This window comes from Suncus etruscus, chromosome 10 (assembly GCF_024139225.1).
Source record: "Suncus etruscus isolate mSunEtr1 chromosome 10, mSunEtr1.pri.cur, whole genome shotgun sequence".
Lineage (NCBI taxonomy): Eukaryota > Metazoa > Chordata > Mammalia > Eulipotyphla > Soricidae > Suncus > Suncus etruscus.
The window spans coordinates 869147-877694 of NC_064857.1; positions in this window are offsets into that span (position 1 = coordinate 869147).

Consider the following 8548-nt stretch of genomic DNA (forward strand, 5'->3'; position numbering starts at 1 on the left):
AAAACCAAAAAAAAAAAAAAAAGTTCCTAGGAATGGAAAAATATAACAGCACTCCTCTGTATTAGATTTTTTACTTAGCATATAGATTTTGAGTTCATCTATCACAACTTATTGATTGTTTGTTTTTTTATTGTTTGTTTTGGGGGTGTTCAGGATTTATTTCTGGCTCTGTGCTTAGGGATCACTTCTGGTGGGGGCTGGGGGATATGGGGTGCTGAGAATTGAAATAGGATTGAACCAGGATTGCTTGTAGGCATCATCCAGCATCTGCTAGAGGAGTGGATAGGTCATTCCTGACCAACCCAGTTGGTTTAATGCTAGGAACCAGTGGTGCTTATGGACCTTCTGGGTTACATGAGGATGCTTATGAATATATTAGGACTACACCTGACAGGGTTCAAAGGACATGATATCCTGTCCCCACAGCTTGTCAATCATTAAAAAGAATGCTAAAATGTAATTTATTTTGTAATTAATTGACCCTTTTTTTTTTTCCTTGGTTTCGGTTTTTGGGTCACACCTGCAGTGCTCAGAGGTTTCTCCTGGCTCTACGCTCAGAAATAGCTCCTGGCAGGCTTGGGGGACCAAGTGGGATGCCGGATTAGGACCACCGTTCTTCTGCATGCAAGGCAACACCCTACCCCCATGCTATCTCTCTGGCCCCTACCCTTTTTCTTATATATTTACTTTTGGGGTCCACTCTGGCAATTTTGGGAGACACTGTTGGCTGCCTAAAGATCATTTAATACTGGAGATTGAATATGGGGTTCTCATGTGCAAAGCACGTGCTCCATCTCTTTAAAACAACTCTCTGGACCCTCATTTATTTTTAAATGCATAAAAGGTCAGCGAACCATATCAATATGTATCTTACTCAGACCATATTTTAATCACTACAAATTATGCCAATGACATAAGAATGGCTCCTCTGATATAATGATATATAACTTTCAATTCTACAATTTACTGAGAATAATATAAAGCTAGACAAGAGAATAAGTTTGCTTCTTCAATTCAATTTGAATCCAGATTAAAAGAAAAAGTGTACATAATTTAGGCACTCTGTATTCAAATCAGGTAAATTATGGAGATAATTCCACCAAATTCCACCAATTCTATCAAAATGGAAGTTTGTTCTAAGTTAGTAAACTATAGTTCTAAAGAAAATTAAAGTTTTATTTGGTTCAAAACACTTTTAATGTGTCCAAATAGTCATACATAAATATAGTACTTACATTATCAACTCTTCATTATTCTTAGTGACATCAATTGTTGAGGTCTTCTGTATTTTAGTCCAACAGAAAGAAATTAGTGGGATGACCATTAAAGAGTATTGCATAATGCCCATCTTGGCATTTATTTTGTTTTTGTTTTAGGTAATGACTGACATTGAAATCCAGGCTCTAAACGCAGGACTCCAACATGCAAAGCATGTGCTCAGCTCTTTGAGCTATCTCTTCTGCCTAAACTTGACATTTTGCTGCTAGCATTAAACATAATTTTTTAGTTACTTGATCTTCTAAAATGTTTAGAATGTTCTGATGAGCTTGCCTGCAGGGCCCTCTTCCGCTCCATGCAGTTTCCAGAACATCTGTGCCAAAGAGGTTTGTGCATATGGAATTGACAAGCAGTGCTCCAGGCTGGCTGGGACAGGGTTGAATACAATAATCATTATTTTAACGAACTGCTACTGGTCCTGCTACAGAAAATAACTCTAGAAAAGGAGGACAGATTATATTTCTGTTGACTTTCTGATTATTCTTCCCCTCCCCTTCTCAGCACCTTAAATAATATTTTAATACTTAAGATAATTCATTATTGTCTATGCCTGCCACATATTTTATTTATGGGATGAAGGACAGGGAAGAAATGGCAGGTGGGCAAAGAAGATGCCAAAACTTACTGTGCACTTATTAAATATCAGATATTTTAATATTTCCCATATTTTAAAGCTGAAATTTAATTAATGCTTATTATGTGCCATGAATTTTTGTATATTATAGAGTAGTCTCATTTGACCTTCAATAAATTTAGGAGGTCAGGGTGATTATAATACCATTTTTATATAAATAGAAAGCCAAGGATCAAAGTAATGAACTGACTTATCTTTAGAATTTGGATGTTTGATTTTGAAGTCTGAGTAGTCTTCCTCCCATCACTCTGTCAAAGGGTTTTCTATTAACAGAGATTCTTATTTCACAATATAATTGAAAAGGCTATTAGTCTCATTTCCTTAAAGTTTATAGAAACTCACATTTACTTTCAATACCTCCAAAGGTTGAAGCAATATTCAAATAAAAAATTTCTCTTGTCTCCCATCCAAGCAAGTACTATCATAACAATGTGAATGAATGAGGAAAGTAGAAAGCCTGTCTCAAATACAGGTGGGAGTGGGAGGGTGGGGAGGAGGGAGATTTAGGGCATTGGTGATGAGAATGTTGCACTGGTAAAGGGGAGTGTTCTGTGTATGAATGAAACCCAACTATAATCATGTTTGTAATCAAGGTGTTTAAATAAAGATATAAAAAAATTTCTCTTGGGGGCTGGAGAGATAGCACAAGCAGCATTTGCCTTGCAAGCAAGGTGGTTGGTTGGAATCCCAGCGTCCCATAAGGTCCCCAGTGCCTGCCAGGAGCTATTTCTGAGCAGACAGCCAGGAGTAACCCCTGAGCGCCGCAGGGTGTGGTCCAAAAACAAAAACAAAAAAATTTTTTTTTCTCTTGTCACTTGTGGTTGAATTTTCTTTCTTCGTTGCCTCCTTACCTCTCCTTGGTATAAGAGATCATGGTGGCCCGGAGAGATAGCACAGCGACGTTTGCCTTGCAAGCAGCTGATCCAGGACCAAAGGTGGTTGGTTCAAATCCCGGTGTCCCATATGGTCCCCAGTGCCTGCCAGGAGCTATTTCTGAGCAGACAGCCAGGAGTAACCCCTAAGCACCGCCGGGTGTGGCCCAAAAACCAAAAAAAAAAAAAAAAGGATCATGGTAGTGATAATAGATTCAGAACATGAAAAAAATACAAGAAACAACCTTCAGAGTAGCAAATAATAATAATAATAATAATAATAATAATAATAATAATAATAATAATAATAATAATAATAATAATAATAATAATGTCAGACTCTGTGGTATAAGATGATAACATCATTGTGAGGTTTTCATTTAACCTACCAAAATTTTCAGTGCTGATATGTCAGCTTGACGTTTTCTCGTTTCTACTTTCATAACCTCTTGATTCTCTCTTGATTCTCAGAGAGACTTTGTAGGTAAGCCAGTCAGGTCTGTAGAACTACTGTGTTTATTGTCTAAGCATGGTTTTGTTCTGCATGGTTTCTCCATTGCAGTGTGGTTTCTCTAAGTATTGTGCCGGTGTGTATTGACTACAGGAGAAGAGCAGTGCTCCTGTCTTTGTCGCTTTGGAGGGTGCTCATCTGCTCACATTCAAGGTGTTCTAGCTGTCATAGATGGATCTGGGCCTCCACGCAGTTTTGTCTTTTTGCACAGAGGGGCACTCACCTGCTCATCACTGGTGGTCCTGGCTGCCGCAGAAGGAGCTCAACTTTGATGATTTTATTTTATTTTTATCTTTATTAATTGATTGATTGGTTTGTGGGCCACACTCAGCGGTGCTCAGGGGTTACTCCTGGCTCTGCACTCAGAAATCACTCCACACACACACAAAGACTGGGGAACCATATGGGATGCCAGGAATCAAACAGAGTCCCTTCCGGGTTGGCCTCATGCAAGGCTAATATCCCACTGCTGTGCCATCTCTCGGGCAGCTGATGATTTTACTTTCTGAATCCATTGAAATGGAAGCGCCATTTGTCAGGGACCATATCTACCTGCTTCTCTCTGTATTACTTGGGCACCTAAAAGCAAATATAAAAGAAATATGGATCAAATGCTGCCAGGGTTTTTACACTAACAGATGCCCAATTTTTGATGGACTTCTAGATACTGTAATTAGTAAGGGATAAAGGAAATACTATGCATAAAATTAGATTGCACTCTTTCTCTAAGATTCTTCCAAATAACTGATCTATACAAACCAAAAATAAAATAAAGGTAGTCTTGTTTTCGATGATTACATTAGATATAGAATATTAGTGATTACCATAACTTAATAAACTGGTCTCCTAAGAACAAAGTTAAATTGAGAGCAAGCAGCCTGCCAGAACTGTATTTTTTTTTGTTTTTGGGTCACACCCGGTGGTGCTCAGGGGTTACTCCTGGCTGCCTGCTCCAAAATAGCTCCTGGCAGGCACGGGGCACCATATGGGACACCGGGATTCGAACCAACCATCTTTGGTCCTGGATCAGCTGCTTGCAAGGCAAATGCTGCTGTGCTATCTCTCTGGGCCCCAGAACTGTATTTTTTATTCATCTATTTATTTTTGTTTTTTTGGGTCACACCCGGCAGTGCTCAGGGGTTCCTTACTCCTGGCTCCTCGCTCATAAATCGTTCCTGGCAGACTCAGGGAACCATATGGGATGCCGGGATTTGAACCACCGACCTTCTCCATGCAAGGCAAATGCCTTACCTCCATGCTATCTCTGGGGGGGGGCTTTTTATTTTTGAGTACAGAGACCACCCCCCAGGTGGGGGAGTAAACCAGAGTAAGGGCAGATAGCTCAGGCTATCCTGAGCCTGTTCCCTCCACAAGTTTACATATAAAACAATCTCTGTTTGGAGTAAAAACAAGTTGTAAAAAACATTCTAGGAACCAGGGATGATTTTTGTTTTGGGGTGAAACCAAGTTGTAAACAAACACTACAAAGAAACCAGGGATGATCTTTGTTTTGGATAAAATAAGGTGTAACCTAATGCCACTATATATATATGTGTGTGTGTGTGTGTGTGTGTGTGTGTGTGTGTGTGTGTGTGTGTGTGTGTGTGTGTGTGTGTGTGTGTGTGTGTGTGTGTGTGTGTATACACACACACACATATAAATTTCTTGGAATAAGTATGGATTTAATTGCTAACTCTTTAGCTTTATACATAGCTTGACAAACATCTGTGTTATTTTGTAAAAAATACTTTATAAAGGCCTAGTAAGGTGGACGTATAGCAACAAGCAAAAAATGGTAATGTTAGAAGTGCAACTTGAAGGCATAGAGCCCTTAGCTAAGTGGTACGGCATTTGCCTTGCATGTGGCTGACCTAGGAAGGACCTCAGTTCAATTCCCCTGCATCCCATATGGTTCCCCGAGCCAGGAGCCAGGAGTGGTTTCTGAGCACATAACCAGGTGTAATTTCTTAGTGTCACCGGGCGTGGCCCCCCCAAATGAAACAAAACAAACAAACAAACAAAAAAGAAGTGAAACTTGAAGCAAGCATACTTTGATTCAAGGAAAATGTGTGGTGCTGAGCATCAAATCAGGGTCTGCAACACAAAGTGAGTGCCTGAACCACTGCATGAACACTGTTCCGTGTAGTTCCTCCTCTTTAAAAATAGGTTTTAGTGTGTGTTTGCAGTGGAAAAATCTATGGAATTGTGTAATCTTCAATTAATTTTCTAAAGAGTTTAACCAGGAATAAGTACTTTCCCTTGTCTGGAAAATTATCCATCAGTTTTCTATTGGAAACCACATTGCAAACCACAATTCTTTTTCTAAAGAGTTCTTTCTTAGCGTTTTGCCTTAAACTTCTGCTTGAAGTTTAAATTCTGTGAAAGAATAAAAATTAAAGGTACTTTTTTAGTATGACATCTGCATGACTGTTTCTCTTAATGATCTAAGAATCAGAATTTTAAAATTCTCTTGTTATACCTAATTGCTTGCATATAGCTATGCAACATATTTTTGCCTGTTGATTTTTTAATTGAGTCCTCTTACTGTATAGTTTTATTGTTTCTGGAATTTTTCTATTAGAATCTAAATTTAGAGTAATAGTTTGGCTTCTTTTCTAATTTGAATCCTCCAATATTTTTCATTCCTAGTTTCTGTGGTAAGAATGTCCAGAGCTATATTGAATAATACTGGCAAGAGTGGATGTTCTCTTTTGTCTGCTATTCAAAAACTTCAAACGGAAAAAAAAGGCTTTCAATTTTTTATTATCAATGAATGATGATGTTAGTATCAGCTCTGTAATATATGCCCTTTAAGTTCCTTTTATTTGAAAACTTGTTTGGGGTAGCACTCAGGTGTTACTTCAGGCTCTGTACTCGGAAATTACTCCTGGTAGGTTAGGGGGACCATATGGCCATTCATGAGCAAGACAAACACCCTACACACTTTGCTATTTCTCTGGCCACCTTCTCTTCCAATGTTTAAGTTTTAATTTTAATCACATATGGGTTTTTGGAATCAGATCCAGGCATCAGGTAGGAGGTTTTGAATCTTGTTGAACACTTTCTCTGAATTATTGATATGATTTTTTTCTTTTCCTTGTTATTTTTTGTTTTTGTTTTTGGGTCACACCCAGCAGTGCTCAGGGGTTATTCCTGGCTCCATGCTCAGAAATTGCTCCTGGCAAGCACGGGAAACCATATGGGATGCCAGGATTTGAACCGATGACTTTCTGCATGAAAGGCAAACACCTTACCTCCATGCTATTTCTCCGGCCCCCCTTGTTTTAATTTATGTGGTATACTATATTAATTGACTTATATTTATTGAATCATCAAAGAAAGCATCTATAGGCTAAGCCTTACCTCATAAATCTGTGATTATTATTTTTTATTTGGTTTTTGGGTCACACCCGGCAGCGCTCAGGGGTCACTCCTGGCTTTATGCTCAGAAATCGCTCCTAGCAGGCTCAGGGGACCATATGTAATGCCGGGATTCAAACCACCGTCCTTCTGCATACAATGCAAATCCCTTCCCTCCATGCTATCTCTCTGGCCCGAATCTGTGATCATTTTAATGTATTGTTGAGGATCATTACTTCAATGTTCATAAGAGATATTGGTCAGTAGTTTTCTTTTTTAGTGATGACTGCTTATACCGATGGTAATGTTAGCTTTGTAGAAACTGGGAGCATTCTTGTTGTTTTGCCTTTCTGGAAGAAAAATGTGGTTTAAGTTATCTTTGAAGGATTATAAGAATTTACGAGTGCACACATCCACCTAAGCATGTGCTTTTGTTCTGGGGAGACTCTCCCTTACTACTTCAATTTCCATGCTAATTATTGTTCTTTTGTTGGGAAGAGTTATGGCTATCCCTATAGATACTCAGAGTACCACTTGCAATGCTCAGGGACTATATGTGTTGCCACAGAGTGAACTGGTTAGTTGTTCATAAATCAAGTGATTTTTCTTTCACTTATTCTAGTTTCTCTTGATTTATAGAATTAGGACATCACATGATTCTAATAACTTACTCATTTCTTTTTTTTTTTTTTTTTTTTTTTTTTTTTTTTTTTTTTTTTTTTTTTTTTTTTTTCGTGGAAATATTTGCTTTATTCGGATGGACAAAACTGAAGTCCAAAGACTCAGATTCAGTTCCAGCCAGCAAAAAGCTCATACTCATTTCTTCTAGGTTCTCTAATTTAGTGGTATAAGGGTGTGTTGGAGACTGTTTGGCATAACTAAAAGCCCTTTATTCTAAAATCAAAATGGAGTCTCTGAGAGTCTGAGCAAAAGTGCCTACGTGACAATTAGCAGGCTGCCAGCCTGAGCAGCTAGCAAGATGTGGCCTTTGCCCTTGGACCTAAAGAAAAGGGGAGTCATTGCATTCCTCAGAGCTAGGGGAGTCAGCCACAGGCACCAAGATGTTCCCATAAAGATAGAGCCTGGTGGGCCTGGGGAGATTAGATCTTATACTTTGTTGCTCTAACAACTTGGGCCTCATGATTGATGAATGCCAGCTTCGTGATGTACAGCCTTGTTAATTGATGTGCCTGTGGAAAGTTACAATTATTCCAAGAATGCCTTGCCCCTTTCTCTTTGTTTGGCCTGACTATAAAAGGCTGTCCCCATCCCCAAATAAATGGACTCTTGATCGAAGCTTTTCGTCTTGAGTCTCCTTTTTCTTTCAGACTGAAATCCACTTCGTGAATCGTGAATAACTGTTGTGGTCTCTAAGCCTCTCCCGAGGGTCGGGATTGAGGTCCCTGGGGGGCTGCAAGTGTGTTTCAAGTCAGCCCTTGATGGGGTTGACTGATGGAGGGATGAAGGATGACGCCTTTCTCCTCCAGCTCGGACCATGCGTCTGTTACCCTGTTCAGCCAGTGATTCTGAGGTGAATGTGGTGGGAAGAAAGCCAACAGGCAGTCAGGCTTCCGAAGAAAACAGCTCTTTATTCTGTGAAGAAGCCAAAGCCAAAAGACCCCAGAATAGGCCCCAGAAAAAAAGCCATTCACCTTTCACAGACCCTTGTTTTATACCCCAGAATCAGGTACCACCCAATGGTGGGATCAGGTACCACTCTAGGGTGGGAGCAGAATGCCAGGTCACACCCTAGGGTAGGGCACAATCACCAATCAGGGTAGGGTCAGTAACATAATAATCCCATTGAAATGTTTACATACACAACATAAGGGTTTTTAGTTAGTTTGTTTTGGGGGGCATATTCAGTTGTTTTTGTTTTCTTTTTTTTTTTTT